This window comes from Delphinus delphis, chromosome X, assembly GCF_949987515.2.
Source record: "Delphinus delphis chromosome X, mDelDel1.2, whole genome shotgun sequence".
Classification (NCBI taxonomy): domain Eukaryota; kingdom Metazoa; phylum Chordata; class Mammalia; order Artiodactyla; family Delphinidae; genus Delphinus; species Delphinus delphis.
In genome coordinates, this window is record NC_082704.1 from 23,141,184 (window position 1) to 23,168,536 (window position 27,353).

Below are 27,353 nucleotides of genomic sequence, written 5' to 3' on the forward strand. Positions count from 1 at the left end.
ACACTAAAAGGAACTGGCTGGATTATGAGAAGAGTGGCCAAGATAATTTATCCTCCAAACCTGAACTCTTTTGAAACTGAAAAATGATGCTACTAATAATTTCATTGGGACAAGAGGCACAAATAAGGGTTGCCCCAGGCAAACCTGGTTCTTTAGAACCTCACACTGTTCCTGACACTGTGCTCAGTACATGCTTGCCAAATGCAAAATAAAAGAATGGTCACAATGACTCTGTCTCTACTTCATACGTATAGTAACTGATTTCTTGGGAAGAATTAGCAGCTCTTTTGGCATTATGTTGGCACAATATGTCTTGGAACATCATCTCTCTTGGAGTTAATGTTCAACAAAAGGCTTCTGTCTTGCAGGCTGGCAATGGACTTCAGTCTTTCCTGGGCCCAATTTACAATGGTATTAATTCATATACACCTCAAGAGCTGAGTTATATCTGCATACAACAATTTTTGGAAGACAGTCTCCATGATTTTTGATTATTGTTTCCCAGATGTCTGAAAAAGTTCTAGCACTAGCTTCAAGACTCTTTGTTGAATCAGCATAAGGTAGATGACAAAAACCAAGATTCAAAGAAACCAAGGCTGGCTGATAGGCTAATGAGATAAAATAGGGATATGTGTAAAGTCTTATATTCTGACTTTAAAAATCTGTGGTACAACTAAAGGAAGATAGAATCTTGGTTTGGAAAGAAGTCATGTGAAGGGAAACCTCCAGATTAAAATCGTGGGATTTGAGTTAATTACAAACTCATCATGAGCCAACATTACATGGCAGCTAAAATACTTGAAGTAACTTCAGTCCGCATTAATGTACAGGTGTGCAACATCCAGATTCAATTCTGCTACATACTGAATATTATTTTTAATTCTGAACACATTTTAGAAGGGACATTAACAAAGTGTAACTTCCATAGAGCGCAATCAGGATGATGAAAATGGTATTCCATGAAGAAGAGTTGGAAGAGTCAAGTATTTATCTCAAAGGGAAAAGAAAATTGTAGGGAGAGGGGTGTAGAGGATAGAATAACTATCTAAAAGGCAGTCATGTAGAAAAGGGATCCAAATTCTGTTTAGCTTGAGGGCAGAATTAATGAATATAATTAAAGCCAGTAGATTTTAACCCAATACAGGGATGAACAGCTACAACAATCAATATCAGTATAAAATGGACTGGGTTGTCTTGTAGCTTATGAATTCCTCTCATTACTGGAAGGGACTTTGGCATGGACTAGGAGACAGTATTAAACATTTCTAAGTCTATAATTATCCTGAAGAATAAACGCTGAATATAATCTAAAACATATGAAAGTTACCTTCTCTGAGATGGCTAAGTTTTGTTTCTCAGGTCAATCAAAATAGAAGTGTAAAATCAATGATCTATTCTCATTTCATAATAGTGAATATTTTGCATGGTTCAAGTAGTCATCCCATTTCAGATAATATAAGATAAAGCACCATCATTCAACACTAGCAGGAGAATCTCTATTTGAAACTTTCAGGCGGAGACCTCATCTTCCCAGGGGTTATTTCCATACGAATAGTTTAGATTTCACTGTTTTGAAAAGCAGATATTTATTCAGAAGCATTCAACTGAAAACTACATATATATTATCAGAGTGTGAGCTTTTGGAGAAGGGTGAGAAAACAGAACTACCAGAAAGGTTAAGACTAAAAGAGAGAAAACCGATTGACAAAAGACAGAAACCTTAGGACTGGAGGGAAGCACCAAAAGAAAGGGATGGGAGATGATTAAAAAAAAAAAGTATTTAAGTGAAATGCAGGTGGGGAAGATGATATTTAGAAAATAAGTATATGTGGGGCACAGGAATACAGAAGAAAATGAGGTATGAATACTGGAGAAGGTTTTGGATGTGAACAAGTCAGAGTGGAATAAAGTATGCTGAGGTAACTTAAGGCCTCTTTGTGAAAGCACATTCAGGCTTTGTACCGGGTAAGGAGAAAGGCAAGAAGGCACACAGAGAGAAAGATGTCCAAGAAAGCTTTGACATAAAGGGGCCAGGCAGTCAGAAATCGTGAGGGAACAGTGGTTGGGAAAAATGGCACTCTGAAAGCCAACACTGGTATAAAAAGAATCAGCAAGCGGTGGTACATGTTTATACGAGGGGTATGGAAGATTTCAAGATGCTGAGATGTTGTGTTTAAAATATACATATAATGATGACCCAAAACCTATGGGATGCAGCAAAAGCAGTTCTAAGAGGGAAGTTTATAACAATACAGTCCTACCTCAAGAAACAAGAAACATCTGAAATAAACAACCTAACCTTACACCTAAAGCAATTAGAGAAAGAAGAACAAAAAATCCCAAAGGTAGCAGAAGGAAAGAAACCATAAAGATCAAATCACAAATAATGAAAAAGAAATGAAGGAAATAATAGCAAAGATCAATAAAAACTAAAAGCTGGTTCTTTGAGAAGATAAACAAAATTGATAAACCATTAGCCAGACTCATCAAGAAAAAGGGGAGAAGACTCAAATCAACAGAATTAGAAATGAAAAAGGAGAAGTAACAACTGACACTGAAGAAATACAAAGGATCATGAGAGACTACGACAAGCGACTCTATGCCAATAAAATGGACAACCTGGAAGAAATGGACAAATTCTTAGAAAAGTACAACCTTCCAAGACTGAACCAGGAAGAAATAGAAAATATGAACACACCAATCACAAGCACTGAAATTGAAACTGTGGTTAAAAATATTCCAACAAACAAAAGCCCAGAACCAGATGGCTTCACAGGCGAATTCTATCAAATATTTACAGAAGAGCTAACACTTATCCTTCTCAAACTCTTCCAAAATATAGCAGAAGGAGGAACACTCCCAAACTCATTCTATGAGGCCACCATCACCTTGATACCAAAACCAGAAAAAGATGCCACAAAAAAGAAAACTAAGGCCAATATCACTGATGAACATAGATGCAAAAATCCTCAACAAAATACTAGCAAACAGAATCCAACAGCACATTAAAAGGATCATACACCATGATCAAGTGGGGTTTTTCCCAGGAATGCAAGGATTCGTCAATATATGCAAATCAATCAATGTGATACACCATATTAACAAGCTGAAGGATAAAAACCGTATGATAATCTCAATAGATGCAGAAAAAGCTTTTGACAAAGTTCAACACCCATTTATGATTAAAACCCTCCAGAAAGTAGGCACAGAGGGAACTTTCCTCAACATAACAAAGGCCATATATGACAAACCCACAGCCAACATCGTTCTCAATGGTGAAAAACTGAAACCATTCCCTCTAAGATCAGGAACAAGACAAGGTTGCCCACTCTCACCGCTACTATCCAACATAGTTTTGGAAGTTTTAGCCACAGCAATCAGAGAAGAAAAAGAAATAAAAGGAATCCAAATCAGAAAAGAAGAAGTAAAACTGTCACTGTTTGCAGATGACATGACACTATACATAGAGAATCCTAAAGATGCTACCAGAAAACTACTAGAGCTAATCAATGAATTTGGTAAAGTAGCAGGATACAAAATGCAGAGAAATCTCTTGCATTCCTATACACTAACAAAAAATCTGAAAGAGAAAATAAGACACTGATGAAAGAAATTAAAGATGATACAAACAGATGGAGGGATATACCAAGTTCTTGGATTGGAAGAATCAACACTGTGAAAATGACTATACTACGCAAAGCAATCTACAGATTCAATGCAATCCCTATCAAACTACCAATGGCATTTTTCACAGAACTAGAACAAAAATTTCAAAATTTGTATGGAAACACAAAAGACCCCGAATAGCCAAAGCAATCTTGAGAAAGAAAAACAAAGCTGGAGGAATCAGGCTCCCTGACTTCAGACAATACCACAAAGCTACAGTAATCAAAACAGTATGGTACTGACACAAAAACAGAAATATAGATCACTGTAACAGGATAGAAAGCCCAAAGACAAACCCACGCACACATGGCCACCTTTTCTTTGACAACGGAGGCAAGAATATACAATGGCGAAGAGACAGCGTCTTCAATAAGTGGTGCTGGGAAAACTGGACAGCTATATGTAAAAGAATGAAACTAGAACACTTTCTAACACCATACACAAAAATAAACTCAAAATGGATTAAAGACCGAAATGTAAGGCCAGACACTATAAAACTCTTAGAGGAAACCATAGGCAGAACACTCTGTGACATAAATCACAGCAACATCCTTTTTGACCCACTTCCTAGAGCAATGGAAATAAAAACAAAAAATAAACAAATGGGGGCTTCCCTGGTGGTGCAGTGATTAAGAATCCACCTGCCAATGCAGGTGACATGGGTTCAATCCCTGGTCCATGAAGATCCCACATGCCGCGGAGCAACTAAGCCCGTGCACCACAACTTCTGAGCCTGCGCTCTAGAGCCCGTGAGCCACAACTACTGGAGCCCACGTGCCACAACTACTGAAGCCCGTGTGCCTAGAGCCCGTGCTCTGCCACAAGAGAAGCCATTGCAATGAGAAGTCCGTGCACCACAATGAAGAGTAGCCCCCGCTCACTGCAACTAGAAAAAGCCCGCATGCAGCAACGAAGCCCCAACACAGCCAAAAATTAAAAAATAAATAAATTTGTTTTAATAAATAAATAAATAATCAAATGGGACCTAATGAAACTTAAAAGCTTTTGCACGGCAAAGGAAACCATAAACAAGATGAAAAGACAACCCTCAGAATGGGAGAAAATATTTGCAAACGAAGCAACTGACAAAGGATTAATCTCCAAAATATACAAACAGCTCATGCGACTCAATATCAAAAACACAAACAACCCAATCCAAAAATGGGCAGAAGACCTAAATAGACATTTCTCCAAAGAAGATATACAGATTGCCAAGAAACACATTAAAGGATGCTCAACATCACTAATCATTAGAGAAATGCAAATCAAAACCACAAAGAGGTACCACCTCACACCGGTCAGAATGGCCATCATCAAACAATCCACAAACAAATCATGGAAAGGGTGTGGAGAAAAGGGAACCCTCTTGCACTGTTGGTGGGAATGTAAAGTGATACAGCCACTATGAAGAACAGTATGGAGGTTCCTTAAAAAGCTAAAAACAGAACTGCCACATGACCCAGCAATCCCACTACTGGGCATATATCCTAAGAAAACCGTAATTCAAAAAGAGTCATGTACCACAACGTTCATTGCAGCACTATTTACAATAGCCAGGACATGGAAACAACCTAAGTGTCCATCGACAGATGAATGGATAAAGAAGATGTGGCACATATATACAATGGAATATTACTCAGCCATAAAAAGAAACGAAATTGAGTTATTTGTAGTGAGGTGGATGTAGCTAGAGTCTGTCATACAGAGTGAAGTCAGAAAGAGTAAAACAAATACCGTATGCTAACACATACATACAGAATCTAAAAAAAAAAATGGTTTTAACGAACCTAGGGGCAGGACAGGAATAAAGACCCCGAGGTAGAGATTGGACCTGAGGACACGGGGAGGGGGAAGGGTAAGCTGGGACGAAGTGAAAGAGTAGCACTGACATATATACACTACCAAATGTAAAACAGATAGCTAGTGGGAAGCAGCTGCACAGTACAGGGAGATCAGCTTGTGCTTTGTGACCACCTAGAGGGGTGGGATAGGGAGGGTGGGAGGGAGATGCAAGAGGGAGGGGATATGGGGATATATATACACATATAACTGATTCACTTTGTTATACAACAGAAACTAATACAACATTGTAAAGCAATTATACTCCAATAAAGATGTTAAAAAGAAAAGCAAAACAGTTACAGCAGCTATAGGAAACTAACTCACGTTGTTCCTATTTCTTTTTGGTTAGACACTGCCTAAATGTTGAGGATTTCTTTTTTTTTTTTTTTTTTTTTGCGGTACACAGGGCTCTCACTGTTGTGGCCTCTCCCGTTGCGAAGCACAGGCTCCAGAGGCGCAGGCTCTGGATGCGCAGGCTCAGCGGCCATGGCTCACGGGCCCAGCCGCTCTGCGGCATGTGGGATCTTCATGGACCGGGGCACGAACCCGCGTCCCCTGCATCGGCAGGCGGACTCTCAACAATTGCGCCCCCGGGGAAGCCCGAGGATTTCTTTTAATTTCTCTAGTTACGTTCCTCTTTGGACAAGTGAGTATAATTTAACCAACTGGCTTTCATCTAACATCTACATCTGTCAAGCAACTGGGATTGCTAATATATTACCAGTGCATGTTAGCCAAGTAGTACCTATTTAAAATAGGACTGAAATTAACTTTTATAGCATAACAAGTTAATTTTAAAATTTATGACTGTTTTAAAGCACAGAAAACCTTTTATTCTAAGAGGGAAAGATTTAAAAATTCCTGGGGAGGGGCTTCCCTGGTGGCGCAGTGGTTAAGAATCTGCCTGCCAAGGCAGGGGACATGGGTTCGAGCCCTGGTCCGGGAAGATCCCACATGCTGTGGAGCAACTAAGCCCGTGCACCACAACTACTGAGCCTGTGCTCTAGAGCCTGTGAGCCACAACTACTGAAGCCCGCGCGCCTAGAGCCCGTGCTCCACAACAAGAGAAGCCACCGCAATGAGAATCCCATGCATCGCAACGAAGTGTAGCCCCTCCTTGCCACAACTAGAGAAAGCCCACACGCAGCAATGAAGACCCAATGCAGCCAAAAATAAAATAAATTTTTCAAAAATGTTAAAAAAAATAAAAGAAGGCTTAATAAGCTTCAATGAAAAAAATAAAACATACATATACCTGTACATATACATACACACAGTATACGTGTGTGTGTGTGTATTTATTTAGCCTAGTCAGCTGGGTAAAGATAGCCATGGGCATGTGCCAAGGACAGGAGACTGACTGCTTCTCTAGCAATAATGCGGGAATATGGGGAGTTGGAGGGGAGAAAAAAACACACAGAAAACCCACTTACCTGGTATCTGCACACAATACAAAAGTTTCTGTTTCCTTCAGGTTTTTATTATTAAAGTTGTCAAATATATAGAACAAAGGTTATTTTAAATAGGAAAAGGATACAAAGTAGGATGTACATCTGACTGCAACTGTGTGAAAATATATACTCATGGACAAACCTGGAGGTAATTTTTAATATATGGGTAAAATATGTTAGTTAAGGGAACAGGATTATAGGTGACCTTTTTCTCCAAAATGTCTTTAATAATATTTTTACTTAAAGTCTCTGCGGTTAGCACCACTGGCCTGGGTCAGGAGCCTGGTCATGGGGAAGGCAGCCGAGAGCAAAGAGGTGGATGGGCTAGTTGCCCCCTTATCCTCCTCCACCAGGGTTCTGCAGTCACCAAAGCAGAGGGAGACAGGATGGAGTTGTGTCTCCACTTGCACCACAGACAGGCTGCCCAGCCACCCTGTGGAGCTCAGCATTGAGACCCAAGCCACCTCTGCAGGTGCGTTTGGTGAGTTGCAGGCTCCTGGGCTGCAGCCCCTGCACTCAGCGTGACTGCGGCTGCCAGGGCATCCTGGAGAAGAGCAGGTTTGGCACTGAATTTCATCAGTTTTTGATAGAAAGAGCAAAACTTGGACATTTTTGAGGAGTTTTATGGATTACTGCAACATGTTCATAAGATACCTAATGATGACATTTTATTAGGCTATACAGACATCCAGGGATACTTACTATCTATAAATAAAGATGATAATTATCACATAACTGCTTCAACAACCAACCTGCTGCTTAAGATTTTTACACAGAAAAAAAGGAAGAAACAAACAGTGCCTTTGGTACAGACATGCTAATGAAGAAGGAAAATGTTTTAACCAATGTTCAATGTCAACCACAGAAAAATGCCAGATCTAGTAATTGGTATGCACCAAGACTTCAGATGTGTGTCTTCTATTACAGATGTTGACACTCCCCCAGAAACACACCATAGGATTAGTTCATCTTTACAAACACAACACTGAACATTCCCTAGGGACTCTATAGCTGGGATGGTTTCATTCTAACGGAGACACTACATGGCTCAGAGAAGGTCCCAGGGATCGTGTGTGTGTGTGTGTGTGTGTGTGTGTGTGTGTGTGTGCGCGCTATTTTTGTTTTTTTAATTTTTGGCCATGCTGTGTGGCATGTGGGATCATAGTTCCCTGACCAGGGATTGAACCTGCATTGGAAGCACAGAGTCTTAACCGCTGGACCGCCAAGGAAGTCCCTTCCTCCCCCCACCCACCCCCCGCCAGGGAGCTTTATATCCTGGCTTATTCCAGGCGGTCTGGCTCGCAGCACAGGACTATATTGGCTGTTAATGATGACGTTTTAGATGTTAATGGTATAGAAGTTTCAGGAAGAGTTTTGATCAAGTAATAGGATGACTGCAAACAGCTACAACCTCATCATAATAGAAGGCAAGTAAACAGGAGAATAACGTTAGGAACAGTAGGACTTCTGGCAGCTCTAGCCAATCTACTGATAACAGCTTTCTTGGCTATCCACAGCAGATTGAACCAAACATTGAGCCAAAGGATGAAGATGACATTATTACTGAAGACAGCGGTGTGCCACACTAGATTCCTAAAGCTGTTCCTACTATCAAAAGACTGGAAATGGTTAACCCAAATAGAACAAACTCAGTTTTGAGTCTGGAAAGAATAGTTTTATTCCGTCTAATTAAATGAGTTTAGCACCCCTAGCAAATGGTACAAACAGAATTTGAAACACATGTTCCAGATCAAAAACTCTTAGAAGACTGAACAATCATGAAACCATCGTTCGAATGTTTTCTGAGTGAGGATGTCACAGGACTTGCAAATTTGGGTAGTTTAAGATCTTTCAAACCTCCGAGCCAATGACCTGGAATAGGCATGAGAACAATAATGTTGTAAGTTTAAAATGTTCTTAAAATAAATAGAAACAGAAAATAGATTAGTGGTTGCTTACAGCTGGGAGAGGAGGGGAATGGGGAATAACTGCAAATGGTTACTGACTAGGTTTCTTTTTGGAGTAATGAAAATATTCTAAATTGGATTGTAATGGTGGTTGTACAACTCTGAATATACTAAAATCACTGAACTGTACACCTTAAAATTAATTTTATGGTATGTGAATTATATCTCAATAAAGCTGTTTAAATGCTTTTCAAATAGTAGTTTGGTAATTGTTAGTACAAATTTTGGTGGATCAGAGGTGATTTTAAGTCTAAAACAAAGGGAGCTCTGCTAATCAAATTATATGCTTTTGATATGGAAAACTAGATGCTACAGTACATTTTCAGAACTATGTGAGAGGACTAAATTATTTCTGTTTGAAGTGGTTAAATATTTAACCTGTTACAAAGATTCCAGTTAGTTTTTCCTTTAACCACATTCTTTAAATTTTAATGTGAAGTCTGATTCTCTTTTGGTACTCTGAGGACCTCAGTTCTTGTGTACCCAGTATTTTATTTCTTAATGTTGTTCTTTTGTTACTAATTGTTACAAATCATTTTCTGAAATGCATTATTTTCTAACTTCTAAGAAATCAAACCAATTGGCTGTTCTTAGGAGTTTCTTTCCACATTATGAAGCACTGAAGCTATGTTCCTAAATTATGAAATTCTGTGACAGTTTTTCACATTGATGTTTGTCCAGCCTATAGATTATATATTTATAAAATAATTCCAAATAGGTATAATTTATGTTTTAAAATGCAGTTAATTTCATTGACTCTGGTAATATAGAAGACACTCTCCTTTAATTCTTATCCTCATTCCTAATCTCATTGGAAAGCATTCCTTTTGTTTTGGGTGTGTATATCTACATATTATATTGGTAGGCTTTTGAACTTTTTTAATGTACATATGGTCCCCAACTTACAGTGGTTTGACTTATGATTTTTCCAGTTTATAATGGTGCGAAAGTGATACGCATTCAGTAGAAACCTTACTTCGAATTTTGATCTTTTCCTGGGCTAGCACAATTTGATACTCTGTAGTGATGCTGGGCAGCATGTCGAGCCACAGCTCCCAGTCAGCTCAGATCACGAGGGTCAATAACTGATATACTCGTAACTTTTCTGTACCCTACAACCATTCCATTTTCACTTTCAGTACAGTATTTGATAAATTACATGAGACATTCCACACTTTATTATAAAATAGGCTTTGCGTTACATGATTTTGCCCAACCGTAAGCTAATGTAAGTGTTCTGAGCACATTTAAAGTAGGCTAGGCTAAGCTATGATGTTTGGTAGGTTAGGTGTATTAAATGAATCTTCAGCTTATGATACTTTCAACTTAGGATGGTTTTATTGGGATGTAACCTCATAGTAAGTTGAGGAAGATCTGTATTCAAGTAGTGCAAATTGTTTTGGATATAAAATGCACTTAGATTAAAAGGTTTTTACACACAGGACAAACCTGTGCACTTTTTTGTGCAAAGATTCTGGATTTTCTTCAGTGGGATTATTCTGGGAACACTGCCTACACTTTAAGAGAAAGCTGTGGTATTTACCACTGACAAGTAAAGTTTATCTATATTATTTTCATTAGGCTATTTATTTCCCACACATCCACTTAGAACAAGTAAGTGTGAGGCTGCGAACTTTCATTCTTTACCTGATTTCTTTGGCATTTATCATTGTACAATGTGCATAAGCACTACAGTATGCATGTACATAGAAATTAAGAATATTATGAAGTTCCCTGTGGTTTATAGATAATTCCCCCCAAAATTATTGAAATCATCTTATAATAGGGCTAGTATGGATGCCTTTGTAACAGTTGTGTGCTATTAAAACAATGAAGGATCAAATGATTCCCTTTTAAAGGATAGCTTCTCTAAATGGTTAAAAAAATATGAAGAAATAAATTCTGGATTAATTGAAAAAAAACCTCTAATGTTAAAGCAATAGAAAAAAAAATCCCATGCAGGGAAATATTTTTGTGAGATTTAATATCAGAACACTACTCAGAAATGTATTTAAGTATTAAGCTTTCTAATAAAAATCTTACTTGAAATGAAAATTAACAGTAATTTCTTAAAGTGACTACTATTTGGTAGTCAACTATTACAGTGTAAGTAATTTAAAAAACCAATCTATCCCATAATATCATAAGTTTCAGTTATCACAGCACCTTAGAACAAAGTAAGCAAGCAGTTTTACATGTGTACAAGACACTGAAGAAAGTAATTTTGAAGATTAATATAAATTTAATTATTTAAGATGGTATACTAGGGAACTATCTCTGATGACTGAAAGTTAGCAATTACAAATACTTATTAAATCTTTTTAAGTCAAAGTAGCACCTGAATAACAAATCACTGTTCTTAACAAATAAGCAGCGAAACCTCTAGTCTTTTTCTATTGAGCTCATAGATCTCTACAACCTGTCTGTGTTTCACCCTTATGGTCTCTGGAAGAAATTCATTCAGTCACTATAGACTCATTTAATGAACTAAAAATACTTATCATCCCTGCAACCAAGGGCTTTGCTAATTTCTCATCATGAAAAAGCATTTCTTAAGTAACTATATTGACGTGGCACATTAAAAGGGAATTAAATGATTGTTATGGGTTGAACTGTGCCCCCTCAAAACTATGTTGAAGTCCACCACTGGTTAGGAATGTGACCTTATTTGGATATAGGGTCCTTGCAGATATAATCAAGTTCAGACAAGGTCATTAGAATGCCCTCATCCAATATGACTGATATTCTTGTAGGAAAAGGAGAAGAAACACAGGGAAGATGGCCATGTGAAGACAGAGGCAGAGACTGCAGTGATGATGTATTGATGAACCAAGGAACACCAAGGATCAATGGCAACACCAGAAGCTAAGAGAAAGTCATGGAACAGGTTCTCCCCAGCATCTTCAGAGACAGCATGGCCCTGCCAACACCTTGATTTTGGATGTCTAGCTACCAGAACTGTGAGAAAATTAATTTCTTATTTTTTTCTTTTTTTGGCTGTGCCGTGTGGCATGTGGGATCTTAGTTCCCTGACCAGGCATCAAACCCAGGCCTCCTGCAGTGGAAGCATGGTTTTAACCACTGGACCACCAGGGAAGTCCCTGAATTTCTGTTGTTTTAAGTCACTCAGTTTGCGGTACTTTATTATGGCAGCCCTAAGAAACTAATATTGGGTTGGCCAAAAAGTTCATTTGGGTTTTTCCGTAACAGCATACGGAAAAACCTGAAAGAACTTTTTGGCCAACCCAATACAACGATGTTAGAAATATGACAAAAATTAAGCAAACAATATAACCCTATTAGCTCCCACTGCAGTACTACCATGCTAACTGAAACACATTATGTAATTAAATAAGGGCATCTGTTGAAAACTCAGAAAACATGTTTTCAGAATCTCATCTATGACGTCTTTCCTGATTCGTCCATTCAAAACCCTAGTAGAATGACTACTCTTTGTGCCCTCACTATATCCTCTAAATAATTTGCTGAGGGGGCTTCCCTGGTGGTCCAGTGGTTAAGACTCCATGCTTCCACTGCAGGGGGCACGGGTTCAATCCCTGGTCGGGGAACTAAGATCCCGCATGCTGCACAGCGCGGAAAGAGAAAGAGAGAGAGAGGGTAAAAGAAAGGAAGAGGGAAAGGAAGAGAGAAAGAAAGAAAGAGAGAGAGAAAAAGGAAGAAAGAAAGAAAGGAAGAAAGAAATGAAGAAAAATAGCTGAGGAGCCAAGCTGTACTAGAACAAGACTGAATAATTTCTGCATGTGTGTATGTTTGTAGGTATACCTATATGTACATTGTTTGAAGGAAGGTCCTTTATAACAAGGGCTCTGTCTTATCACATTTGTATTCCCAATGCCTAAAGCAATGCGTGACACACAGTAGTGCTTCATCAACATTGGGCAAAAGAATGAATGTTGGAGCACCTCTATTAGGTCACTGCTGTCACTATCCCACATCCCACCCACCACCTCCACTGGACTCTTGAGATCACTGTGAGGACTAAAAATTGGTAATATGCCATTGTGCCCAGGAAATGTGACCGAACTAGAAATATATGCATACCAAGCAAACAGTACAACTCAGTGATAAAAACCTATACTAAAATCACATTTCAAAAATATAAGATTTGTAAAACTTTTCATAGTAACATCATAAAAATCTTATATGTGCTAACCCAAAACACCATCATAATTTAAAATTCATCTTAATATTCTCTCTTTGCTCATTATACGTAGAAATATTGTAAGATTTTTCTCATCAGTTGCTTTTTTCCCCTATAGAGGATCCAGCATAGAGATCTTGTCAAACGAGCAACATTCTCCTTGACCCAGTGCAGTGGAGGTCAATCCCTCTTTTTTTAAAAAAAAAAATTTACCTATTATTTTTTAAATTTATTTTTGGCTGTGTTGGGTCTTAGTTGTGGCACGTGGGATCTTTCATTGCGGTGCATGGGCTCTTTGTTGCGGTGCATGGCTTTCTCTAGTTGTGGCGTGCGGGTTTTCTTTTCACTAGTTGTGGCACACAGGCTCCAGGGCGCGTGGGCTCTGTAGTTGTAGCGTGGGGGTTCCAGAGCGCATGGGCTCTGTAGCTTGTGGCACGCAGGCTCTCTTAGTTGAGATGCACGAGCTCAGTAGTTGTGGCGTGGCGGGCTTAGTTGCTCTGTGGCATGTGGGATCTTAGCTCCCTGACTAGGGATCAAACCCACGTCCCATGCATTGGAGGGCAGATTCTTTATCACTGGACCACCAGGGTAGTCCCTCAATCCCTCTTTTAATGATCTTAAAGTGTTAGCTCCCTGCTTAGAAATAGCATTTTGATTTACAAAGCTGTAGTATCTAAGAAATGTATCTACGTAGATGTGACATAGTATAAAAAAGCTGTATTTTAAAAATGACATGCCCTTGGGCTTCCCTGGTGGCGCAGTGGTTGAGAGTCTGGCTGCCGATGCAGGGGACACGGGTTTGTGCCCCGGTCCGGGAAGATCCCACATGCCGTGGAGTGGCTGGGCCCATGAGCCATGGCCACTGAGAACGGGAGAGGCCACAACAGTGAGAGGCCCGCGTACTGCAAAAAAAAAAAAGACATGCCCTAAACAAAAAGGGTATATACATATATATGTGTATATATATGATTTTTTAAATTCAGCTTTTATACTATGATATATTTACATAAAAATTCAACTTTTAGGACTTCCCTGGTGGTGCAGTGGTTAAGAATCCGCCTGCCAATGCAGGGGACACGGGTTCGATCCCTGGTCTGGGAAGATCCCACATGCAGCGGAGCAACTAAGCCCGTGTGCCACAACTCCTGAGCCTGAGCTCTAGAGCCCACGAGCCACAACTACTGAAGCAATTGTGCCTAGAGCCTGTGCTCCGCAACAAGAGAAGCCACCGCAATAAGAAACCCGTGCACAGCAACAAAGACCCAATGCAGCCAAAATAAATAAATAAATAAAATTAAAAATTCAACTTTTAGTCAAATTGTTCATTTATACTACTAGGTTCTTCAAACTATGAAGCATATTTTCATTTAACCTTAAGTTAAATGGTCAATAAAACATTTTTGAGGTTAATTACATTCAATCAAATCAAAAGTTCTCTCCCTAAAATTAAGCACTAGAGCCATTCAAATAACTGAATGGCATTAATGAGCACTTAGCCCATAAGCTCAGTCAATAACATCAACTTATTAATACTGCTGCCTACAATATATGCTTGATCATGAAGCCTACTTCTGTAAACACCTGAAAGGCCATACTGAGAATCCACAAAGGGAGTATCAATTACATGTTCTATACTTAAATTAGAAAGTCATAGTAACACTTAAATTTGAGCCCAGACCTCCAATATCTGCCAAATTATTTATAATAATTAACTCCACAGGTACAGTTCTCTCAGAATGGACCCACAGTAAGGTATTCCCTCATCTTTTTCTTCGTTTTTTTTTTTCTCTCATCTTTTTCCACAAATTGCGGGAATGTGTTCCCCAAAAGAATGTTTTGCATGAAGAATACACGGGTTTGGGCTCAAGAATTCACTCAAGATAATAAAAAGGCTCAAGATCACTAGTATCCCCTCCTCTATTTTACTGAAAACTGTTCAGAACTTAAAGACAATTTACAGTGCTCGTTAATCAAGTCTTTGATTTAAAAACAAACCATCTATATAACCCAAACTGTAGATCCATAACACAGATTAATACTATTTATGCCTATTCAGAGTCTAGATTAAAACCTTTGCTAAAATCAGAACAGGCAGAAAAACAAAATCTCATGATGGATATCAACCCAATATTTAATACAAACAACTGTTTTCCTTTTTAAAAGAGAGAGGAAAAAAGAATCCTACTATCCAGGCTGTGAATACTTTAATATGTTTATCCTTTAAGAACCTTTTCTGTGTGCATGTAACACATGCACGTTATAAATATTTCTAAAGGGGATTTATAGTATATGGTATTTTTATAATTTGCTTTTTTCTATTTAATAATATATCATAAGCATCTCTCCACATCAATTTTTATCTAGATTAGAACATTACTTTAAATGGATCACTAGTACCTGACTGTATTTATCATAACCTCACCAATTCCATATTGCTGAACATTAATTTTAGATGTATATTTTTATAAATTTATTTACATTATTTTATTTTATTTTTGGCTGCGTTGGGCCTTCACTGCACACGGGCTGTTCTCTGGTTGTGGTGAGTGGGGGCTACGCTTCGTTGTGGTGTGTGGCCTTCTCATTGCAGTGGCTTCTCTTGTTGTGGAGCACGGGCTCTAGGCGTGCGGGCTTCAGTAGTTGTGGCACGTGGGCTCAGTAGCTGTGGCTCATGAGCTCTAGAGCGCAGGCTCAGAAGTTGTGGCGCACGGGCTTAGTTGCTCCGCGGCATGTGGGATCTTCCCGCACCAAGGATCGAACCCGTGTCCCCTGCATTGGCAGGCAGATTCTTAACCACTGTGCCACCAGGGAAGCAGATGTATATTTTTAAAAAGAGAAGATACACACATGATCAAATAATTCAAGAGGTACAAAAGCTGCATCCATTCCACCCCTTAAACCTCTGGCTCCCTTCCTAGAAACAGTCACTCTTACCAGTTTCTTCTGCATTCCTCCAGAGATAGGTTTTAAAAAACACAAATGTTGGACTTCCCTGGTGGTACAGTGGTTAAGAATCAGCCTGCCAATGCAGGGAACATGGGTTCTAGCCCTGGCCCAGGAAGATCCCGCATGCCACGGAGCAACTAAGCCCGTGCGCCACAACTACTGAGCCTGTGCTGTAGAGCCTGCGAGCCACAACTACTGAAGCCCGCGCGCCTAGAGTCCGTGCTCTGCAACAAGAGAAGCCACCCGCTCGCTGCAACTAGAGAAAGTCCGTGCGCAGCAACGAAGACCGAATGCAGCGAAAAATAAAACAAATTTTAAAAACCCCACAAATGTTAACATATTTTATATATATATACAGTTATGCACCTTCATTGCTGGACATTTATAAAGCTAACAATTTTTTGCTATTATAAAGAATGTTGGAATGAATATCCTTCTGTTTATTTGCTTTTAACATCAATATTAAGTGGTCTCAAACAGGAGTGTATCCTGTCACCATCTATTTTTAATCTATCTTGTTTCTGACTGAGAATAGTTTTAAGAAAAAGCTTGAAAGCACTTATTAATCTATGATGAACATCTCTATAGAAAATAGACAAATTTACAAATGGCAAATACTAATGGCCAACAAACGTATGCAAAAATGTTAAATATCATTAGTAATCAAAGAAATAAAACTTTAAAAGATACCATTTTTGTCCTGTTTGGCAGAGACTGCCATCACTACCAACAATAAAAATCCAGCAGTGAAGGTATGGGACAATAGGCACTCTTGCTGGTGGAACTAAAAAGTGGTACACCTTTTCTAGAAAGCAATCTGACAATATATTCTAAAAGTCTTAAAATATATGATTAGTTTCTGAACCAGCCATTCTAGTACTAAGCATTAACGCTAAGGAAATGATCAGTATATATAAGGATGTTCAATACAGTGCTATTTATAAAACAAAACTCAATTCTAACAAAAGAGAACACCACTTTGGTAATGTGTATACTACAGGTTATAGAAGAATACTAAAGAACACAGATACGTGTTCATGATGTTGTATTAGGTGAAATGAGCTGGTTATAAACCAGTATTGGTCAGTATGATCCCAATTATAAAAAATACCGATACAGAAAGACTTAGGCTAAATTACACATCAAAATTCTACTGTGGTTATTATCTCTGTGCACTGGGATTATTGGTTTTCATTTTCTTTGTTGTGGTTTTCTTAATTTTCTAAATTTTATCCAGCAAATATATTAGATTCTAATCAAAAGAAAAAAGCAGTTGGACTCTTGATTAGTCAAGGTGTCTTATATAATTCTGCCCAGCAGGCTGGGGGTGTTATTTGGCTATTTGCCATGTGACAATGCTTCCTTCATCTGTGAATAAACTGGCCCAGTAAGCTATCAATAGTGGGGCCTGCTATTGCAAGGTTTTCGCTCTTCCTTCACAGAAGATAATTTTTATAACTTATTACAAGGAGAGGGAAGAATATACTCTTAGGTCCTTATCTTTTTGCCTATCCTGAGAATTTATGCCAACTTGATACTTTGTCATATTACTGTCAAACATCAGGTTAAAAAAAAAAAAGAGGGCTTCCCTGGTGGCGCAGTGGTTGAGAGTCTGCCTGCCGATGCAGGGGACACGGATTCGTGCCCCGGTCTGGGAGGATCCCACATGCTGCGGAGCGGCTAGGCCCGTGAGCCATGGCCGTTGAGCCTGCGTGTCCGGAGCCTGTGCTCCACAACGGGAGAGGCCACGACAGTGAGAGGCCCACATACCGCAAAAAAAGAAAAAAAAAAAAAAAAAGAGGATACAGGTCAACTCCCAGAGATAAAAGCAGTAACCAGGTCATGTCCACAGTGGTTGGCCATGAACACATGTCTTCTGGTTCACTGCCTGGGTGGCAGTAAATCATTAGCAGAGAGGGCTGAGAAACACAGGTAATAATAATACCTGACTGCTTATTGTTAACTTGAGTTGAAAATAAAAGATTTCATTGAAAAATGTTCTGAGCGATGCCTATCGCTAGAGTTCTAAACTTGTTCACTCAATGCCTTAAAAAAAATAGGGGCTTCCCTGGTGGCACAGTGGTTGAGAGTCCGCCTACCGATGCAGGGGACACGGGTTCGTGCCCCGGTCCGGGAGGATCCCACATGCCCCAGAGCGGCTGCGCCGGTGAGCCATGGCCACTGAGCCTGCGCGTCCGGAGCCTGTGCTCTGCAACGGGAGAGGCCACAACAGTGAGAGGCCCGCGTACCGCAAAATAAATAAATAAATAAATAAATAAATAAATAAATAAATAAATAAACTGGACTTCCCTGGTGGCGCAGTAGTTAAGAATCCGCTTGCCAATGCAGGTGACATGGGTTCAATCCCTGTTCCAGGAAGATCCCACATGCCGCAGAGCAACTAAGCCCGTGCACAACTACTGAGCCTGTGCTCTAGAGCCCGCGTGTCACAACTACTGAAGCCCATGTGCCTAGAGCCTGTGCTCCGCAACAAGAGAAGCCACTGCAATGAGAAGGTCACACACCACAATGAGGAGTAGCCCCCTCTAGCCACAACTAGAGAATGCCCGCGCATAGCAATGAAGACCCAACGCAGCCAAAAATAAATAAATAAATTTATAAAATAATAATAAATTAATCTGGGGGACTGGTAAGAAAGGAGTCTCCCCTTATCCTTGGCCAAAAAAAATTTCCCTAAAATAATTTTTACAAAAGGGCAGCTCAGAATCAAGTACACAGAAAAGCAAAATCATTATATTTCGTAGACATCCACAAGCAAAACTTGTTCAACATAATTTACTTATATTTGTAATGAACAGGATAATAGAAATCACTCTTTCATTTAAAGATAAGAAAACTAAAGCATAAGGAAGTTAAATGAATTGACTAAGGCCATAGAATCTGGAACTTATTCTGTTTGATACTCATCCAGATAACTTATTCTGACAGAGTGATTAGGATGCAGTACTGAAAAAAATCAGATGGTTCCACAAGTGCTATTCTGAGGTTCTTTTGATGGATGATTTGGTGAATGGGTACTACCTACTGTAGATCTTTCTCAGAATTAAGTATTCTCTTCCATGATCATGTTGGGATCTCAAGCAAGTGCTGAAACAAGTGCTTGATAAAAGCCAACATCTTTTCTTTTTCCCCAGTAAAAATATTTTGTCCTATCTAAAAGACACTCTGTTGTCTATAAGCAAACATTTAGTAGGTTTGTCTTCCATTGGGCTTAAGTTAAAAAATGACAACAAAGTAAAGGAAACTGCCACAAGTGACTATAAGGCAAATTAAAACAGTACAACATATTTAATGAATGCTCACGTGTTCTAAACACTATCTATAAACTAATTTTCATTTCCTTTCACCCCATCATTTTAGCTACATGTATTTTCTCTAATCTAAAACATGCTGAATTGAAACTAAGTTTCTAATCCTATTTGTTTTAACAAGGTCAAAATTTAAACATGAGCTTGTGTGATTCCACAGCCCATCCTCTTTTACCATGTTACCTCTGATAATAACTAAAATATGTAATGTGCTTCACAATTTAGAATTTTTTCATATATGGTAGCTAATTCAACCTACACAATACATCATACCCCTATTTGAAATATGAGGAAACTGGTTTTCTGACTGGTTGTTACTCATCGAAGATCATGTGGCCTGTAAATGACAGTAAAAAAAGCAAACCCCGTGATTCTGACCAATATAAGTATAGGAAATTATTACCGGCAGAAAGGGTAGTCCAGTGAGGTAGAAAATGTTAGGCTCTGTGCCCTTTCAAGGCTTAAAAAATTAGGTGGAGCCATACAAAAGTATATCACATAGCAATATATGCTGAGAAGCCTGTGTTTTGAGGTCAACAAAATTATTACAGGAATAAGCATAAAAGTTCAAACCATATATAAGTATTTATAGATATGCCAGGGAATACACAACGGCACAACCTTTGCCCAGTTTAAGAAATCAGCCTTAACTTACTCAGTTCAACTTCTGTCTGACCATCTGAGTTCAAGCTACTCCCAGTCTACGCAGGTAAACCTCACTTGTTACCACAACCCATATCCTTGAAAATACATTATAGAAGCAGATCATAATAGTGAATCACATGTATCCATAACAAAGACTGGGTACCAATCACACCAAATCAAATCTCAAAACGTATTAAATAGCAGAACTACAACTATACCATAATTAAAAATAATAAAAGTCCACACCAAGTCATACAAAATGGACATAAATATGCTTTTATCACACAAAGGACAACCTATTAAGTATACACAAAGTAAATAAAACATATAACTCTTAAGTTTGGCCTCAAATTCTTATGGTAGATACATTTATAATATATAATATTCCAAATGCTCTTTTCATGTTTTGAATTAAGTGGAATAAATATACTTAAAAATTTATGAAAAAGAAAAAAGAAACATGGAGGCAACGAGGTTGAGTGATTTGCTCACAATCCCACAGCTAATCGGAAACAAAGCCAACACAAGAACTCAGGCTTTCAACCTAGTGTTCTTTCCACTGTACCACATGACCTCTAAGACATGAAAATAATATTTATTCAATTCAATGTCAACTTATTTTACCACTACTGTGTTTATCTCCTCAGATCTACTCACACAATGACCTTAAACAGTGCTACAGATTACATTCTGTAATATGTAATACTATTACCAGATTAGACCAGAGACAAACCTTGAGAACTGACAGCTCATGATAATCTCCCATCCTCAAAAAAACAAGGGCATCTATTTTGCCTTATTCATCTTTTGAATTCTACCACATAGTACAATACCTGGCAGATATAGTAGGTGCTCAGTAAGTAGTTTCTTATTTTTTAAATAAATCATAGCACTTTTTTTTGTCTGTAAGCATCAGCTACCAGACTTAAATATGAGGCCAAACAAAAACAGTGAAATATCATTAGTTCATATTTGGAGTCTCTAAGACTTTATAATATAAACAAACGATTTACTAAACAAGTTAATGCTTACAACCAAATATAAGGAGAACATTTACGTTACTAAAATATTTCAAGCACTATACAAGTTAACTGAGACATTAATTACAATAATTCTTATCTATTGAAATGGGCCTAACTAACCTTTAGTCAGCATTACTTTGTCCCCCTCGTTGGAGTCATCGAATGCACCAGAAAGCAATAAAATGACAGGTGTAGTACAATGGGCACCGGACTAGGACCTAGACTCTAGTCCAAGCTCTGTTAATAATCAGATATATAACCTTGGGCAATTCACTTTTTGTGTCTTAACCTGTTCATAAAAACAAAAGAGCTGAACTACTAATCACCAGGGACCTTTACGATCTTAAATTTATTTTTAATGATTCTTACCCACAAAGATTCTACATTCAGAATTTTTTCATTGTGCCAAATTTGATATCCTGAATGCTATAATCTGCTACATAATTCAATAATTAAAAGCTTAGCACATTTTCTAAAAATATATAAAGACTAATATAATATTGTTACCTTCTCACATTAGGGGCAATAGGAGCAAACCACAGAGGAAATATGAGCATCCAATAATCAGGCCTGCTTTGCCAGTTGGGCTGACGTGAACCACTCTGGATTTTACAATACAAATCACTGATACATAAATACATATATGTATATAAATATATATACACATACCACTGATACTTGCTTATACTGATATACGTATGTGTGCAAACTTTAACACTTGTTTTTAGTTATAAAATCAATACTTTGTTTACGGTAAGAAATTCAAACAGTACATTAGGTCACATCTGAGGTGCAAAGTAAAAAGCTTCCCACGCCCCCCCACCCTCCATAAATAACCACTGTTAACATTTTTTTTGTGCATCCTTCAAGAAGTTATCTGAGCATATACAAGTAGATGTGTGTGCACATATAAATCTTTTTAACCTAAACTACTGCCACTTTCTTCTGGCTTCATAAGCATGTTAAATATACTGAAAGAAGGTAGAACAGTTGTATGGCACAAAGCTGTACATGCTTCACAAATGTGCACTGAATACATTTAATTTTCTTGCTTGGAGGCTACGTGGAGCAGTTGTGCAGAAAGAGCAGTGAGCAAGGAGCCAGGCAACCTGGGTTCTAATCTAAGTAATGGAGTAGCCTTAGGCAAGCCATGAAATATTCCTGTGCCTTGGTTTCTGCTTTTGTAAAATATCATGCTTGGACTAAGATCCCTTCCAACTCTAAAATGCTGTAATTCTAAGATGGCCGTCTGTAACAGTGTTCTCTTGAACTGGATATAACAAATGTTAAGTAAAAAAGGAGAAGAAAGAAACACTAATAGCAACCTCCAATCTTACAAGAGTAAATTTCTATGTGTCATTAACTATCAAGGTAGTACATCTGTGACATAAGTAGTGACGTAGTTATATTTGAAAGCAAAGTAGTGGATTATGAAAATCTGATACGTTTTTATGAAGTTTTGATTTGACGTTTTTCTTTTTTTGGAGGTGGACAGGGCTGTTGCTTAGTGTCAGCAATAACCACTCCCCCTCCTCCCGATTAGAAAACAAGGGTATTATGGAGTTAAAATAATGAAACTGAAAGTTAGAATGAATTTTGTTGTACTCACAGAATATGCTGGGGAGGTGACAAGGGCAGCAAAGGTTGGAAAAAATTACTAGCTAATTTCCTCTTCCGGAAGGTCTTTGGCTCTTATTCTTTCGGTTCACACGCCCTCGCCAGACACACTCCACCCAGCTCCGTACCTGCCACAGGCGTCAGAATGGGGGGGGGGGGGAAGTCCCCTTTGATCATTTAAAAAAAAAAAAGTTCTTTGACTCGATTTACCTTAGGCGTCACGGGGTTTACGGAGGCACCCGGGCGGCCTGAAGCCACCCATGCCTTTCTTCCGCAGTCCCGGGAACCTGGGCCCCAGAACCCGGGCCGGCCACCTGCGCAGGGTAGGGGCTGCCTTCCCGCCCTCCCCCGCAGCGCGGGGCCCGAGGGGAGGGAGGGGAGAGGAGAGAAGGAAAGGGGAGGAGGAGGAAGCCCGTACGGGCAGTACCCACCTCGCCTGGAGAGCCGGCCTGGATCGCCCGCGGCGCCCGGAGCAGTGCTGAGGGGAGGGTCCTGGAGGAGGGGCGGCCCGAGCCCCAATATGGAAATGCCAACTCCTCTCGGCGGCCAGGCCCCAGCCTGGAAGGAAACGGAAGTCCCTTCGTCTCCCTCACTCGCACCCACCAGCCCGCCCACTCCCCGGAGGGACCCCGAGTTGGGGAATCCGAAGTGCGTCCACGCCAAGGCCTCGAAGAGACAAGGCACGCTGGGCGGCCCGTCTGTCTCCGGCCCCCGCCGCGCCGCTGGGCCCCTCACGGCCTCCTGGCCTCTGCCCGGCCGCTAGGCCAGCCTCCCGCCCAGTAAAGCCCCTCCTTCTTCCCCCTCCGCCATTTTCGAACTTACCCTTCCAGCCCTAGCTTAGCGCTGAGCCCGCCCGGGACTCCGCCGAGGTCCGGCCACTTCCCCGGGCCGGAAAGGGGTAACCGGGACAAACGAAGCCCTGTTTGCCCCTGCACCCCACCCCCTAGCTGGAAACCAGAACCTCACGGAGCGGGTGCGCATGCGCAGTGGGCACCTCGCAGTCCCCGCCCCCAGCTCAAACGTTTCCTCTTTCAGCCTTGAGGTGATTTTTCCCACGGTTTTTACCTGCTGAGCTCCGTGGTGGAGGAGTCGGGGAATAGAAGTAAAAGGATGAAAAGACAGAGAAGAGAGCGAACATGTTGAGTTCTTGCTAGAGACCAGGCACTGTGGTCGGCGTGTTCTTTGTTGTAATTTTGACAACCCTCTAAGGTAGGCACTCTCATATGAAACCCATTTTAACAGAGGAAATTTGAGGCTCAGAGAGGCTAACTGCCCCAATAGCACGCAGCTAATAAACGAGAGAACTGAGATTAGAATATGACCTGTATCCAAGGAGGGAAGGTGAAAGGAAAAAGGAAGACAGTCAGTGGGAGCGGGAAAGGGATTGGGAGATGAAGGGAAAATGAATAGGGAAGAAAGAAAGCAGAAGGAAGGAAAACAAAGGAAATCTGTGTACATAAAATGCTGATCATATCCTGGATTTATTTCAAATATGCTGTAGGAACCGACAGATGAATCAGACTGACAGATGAATTGTGTTTCAGAAACTTGGGCTCCCTTACAGGCTAGTGTAGTGAGTTGAGAGGTTCTGAATGAAAATGTTTCAGGTCGAGGGGAAGATCAAGTATCACCTGGATCCTCAAATGATGCTGACCTTCATGAAATTATTATCCTGATAAGTCAGATCATTGTCATTTCTCTGCTCAAATCCCCTCAAAGTAAAAGCCACAGACTTATAATGGCTTACAAAGGCTGTGGTAGCCAGCCACCAAGATGATTTCCAACAATCCTTATCTCTTGCTCTTCACACCCTTGGGTACTTCTCTTATACAATGAACCAGGGCTGATCTGTTTAACCAAGAAAATATGGTGGGAGTGACAGTGTGTCATGAAGGCTAGGTCATAAAAGGCATTGTGGTTTCTGCCTTGCTGTCTCTTGGACTGGTTGCTCTGGAGGAAGCCAGCTGTCATGTCATAAGGATACTCAAACAGCATTTGGAGAGCACGTGCCAAAAGACTGAGTCCTCCCTTTCTTCTCATCTCCTCCTCCCCCACCCAAAACAAACACCAACTTGCCAACAATGTGAGTGAACCACCTTGTAAGAGGATTCTTCAGGATAAGACTTCAGAGCCACAGCCTCCCAGCCAAGCCACTTGAATTCCTGTGTATTGTTTTATTATTTATTTAATATATATATTTATTTATTTTTGGCTGCGTTGGGTCTTCGTTGCTGCGTGCGGGCTTTCTCTAGTTGCAGCGAGCGGGGGCTACTCTTCGTTGCGGTGTGCAGGCTTCTTGTTGCGGAGCATGGGCTCTAGGCACATGGGCTTCAGTAGTTGTGGCACGTGGGCTCTAGAATGCAGGCTCTGTAGTTGTGGCGCATGGGCTTAGTTGCTCCGTGGCATGTGGGATCTTCCCAGACCAGGGCTCAAACCCATGTCCCCTGCATTGGCAGGTGGATTCTTAACCACAACGGCAGAAGGGAAGCCCCTGTGTATTGTTTTAAAAAGCTAAATTTTAGGACAATTTGTTATCAGACAGTAGATAACAAATACAAAAGCCCTATGCAATCAGGATCCTTCTTACCTTTATGTCCTCATATTCCTACTGCTCTATTCCCTTGTCCTTTTAGCTTTCCTGCCTCAGGGTCTTTGTACTTGCTCTTTATTCTGCCTGAAACACTTCCCCCAGATATCTCCATGGCTGTCCTTCACCCCCTTCAAGTCTTTGTTTAGTTGTCACTTTCTCAGTAAGACCTATCATAACCACCACATTTAAAATTACAATTTCTCAGGACCTCCCTGGTGGTCCAGTGTTTAAGAATCTGCCTTCCATTGCAGGGGACGTGGGTTCAATCCTTGGTCAGGGAACCAAGGATCCCACATGTTGCAGGGCAACTAAGCCCACGTGCCACAACTACTGAGCATGCAAACCACAACTAGAGAGACTGCCACAACTACAGAGCCCACGCACTCTGGAGCCCACACACCGCAATGAAGATCCTGCATGCTGCAATGAAGACCAACGCAGCCAAGAATAAAATAAATAAATAAATATTAAAATTTTTTTAAGGGACTTCCCTGGTGGTGCAGTGGTTAAGAATCTGCCTGCCAGGGCTTCCCTGGTAGCGCAGTGGTTGAGAGTCCACCTGCCAATGCAGGGGACATGGGTTCGTGCCCCAGTCTGGGAGGATCCCGTATGCCGCGGAGCCACTGGGCCCGTGAGCCATGGCCGCTGGGCCTGCGCATCCAGAGCCTGTGCTCCACAGTGGGAGAGGCCACAAAGGTGAGAGACCTGCGTACCGGAAAAAAAAAAAAAAAAAAAAAAAGAATCTGCCTGCCAATGCAGAGGACACAGGTTCGTGCCCTGGTCCAGGAAGATTCCCACATGCTGTGGAGCAATTAAGCCTGTGTGCCACAACTAGTGAGCCTGTGCTCTAGAGTCCACGTGCCACAACTGAAGCCCACACACCTAGAGCCTGTGCTCCGCAACAAAGAGAAGCCACCACAACGAGAAGCCCACACACCATAATGAATAGTAGCCTCCACTTGCCGCAACTAGAGAAAGCCCACGCACAGCAATGAAGACCCAACTCAGCCATAAATAAATAAATTCATTTATTAAAAAATTTTTTTAATTTACAATTTCTTGACATACAGATGGCTAACAGGCACCTGAAAAGATACTCAGCATTGCTAATTATTAGAGAAACACAAATCAAAACCACAATGAGTTATCACCTCACACTGGTCAGAATGATTATGATCAAAAAATCTACAAATAACAAATTTTGGAGAGGATGTAGAGAAAAGGGAACCCTTGTACACTGTTGTTGAGAATGTATATTGGTGCAGCCACTATGGAAAATAGTATGGAGTCTCCTTAAAAAACTAAAAATAAGGAACTCCCTGGCGGTCCAGTGGTTAGGACTCAGCACTTTCACTGTGGCGGCCTGGGTTCACTTCCTGGTAAGGGAACTAATATCCTGCAAGCTGCAGGGTGTGGCCAAACCCGCCCCCCCCCAAAAAAACAACCCCCCCCCCAGAAAAACAAAGAAAATAAAAATCTGAAAAACACAACTACCATATAATCCAGCAATTCCACTCCTGGAGATATATCCAGAAGAAACAAAACCACTAATTTGAAAAGATACATGCACCCCTGTGTTTATAGCAGTATTATTTATTGGGTTGGCCAAAAGGTTTGTTCTTTTTTCCCGTAAGATGGCTCCAGTAGCACTTAGTTGTTTTTAACTTCATTGGAAACAATTTTGTTAGATTGTGACAGCTGTCATATCAGCGTACATTTTAAAAAAGACATCAAAATTGGTGAATTTTTGTGTAGGCATTTTAATATTGAAGATGGAAGAAAAAAGCAACATTTTTGGTATATTATGCTCTATTGTTTCAAGAAAGGTAAAAACACAACTGAAATGCAAAAAAAGATTTGTGCAGTGTATGGAGAAGGTGCTGTGATTGATCGAACATGTCAAAAGTGGTTTGCAAAGTATCGTACTGGAGATTTATTTCTGGACAATGCTCCACGGTCAGGTAGACCAGATGAAGTTGATAGCGGCCAAATCGAGACATTAACTGAGAACAATCAACGTTACACCATGCGGGAGATAGCCGACATGCTCAAAATATCCAAATCAAGCGTTGTAAATCATTTGGACCAGCTTGGTTATGTTCATAGCTTTGATGTT

The 27,353-nt window shown here is 40.2% G+C and overlaps 1 protein-coding gene and 1 pseudogene across 5 annotated transcripts in view; one reads left to right on the plus strand and one right to left on the minus strand.

The window, feature by feature from the left end:
- The window catches only part of XIAP (X-linked inhibitor of apoptosis), a 45,081-nt gene extending 21,496 nt beyond the window's left edge, over positions 1-23,585 (minus strand). Inside the window, exons 1-3 of one of the 5 annotated variants that reach the window (XM_060001946.1) lie at positions 23,470-23,585; positions 23,079-23,205; positions 22,640-22,775 (exon numbers count right to left, since the gene is read on the minus strand). The gene's annotated coding sequence lies outside the window, so the exon portion shown is untranslated. Of the gene's footprint in view, positions 1-18,133; positions 18,244-22,639; positions 22,776-23,078; positions 23,351-23,469 lie in introns of those variants that run through there. The other 4 variants (XM_060001949.1, XM_060001947.1, XM_060001950.1 and 1 more) reach the window with 4 other exon arrangements.
- On the plus strand, positions 768-8,169 carry LOC132418079 (partitioning defective 6 homolog beta pseudogene; annotated as a pseudogene).
- Positions 23,586-27,353: the final 3,768 nt, after the last annotated feature.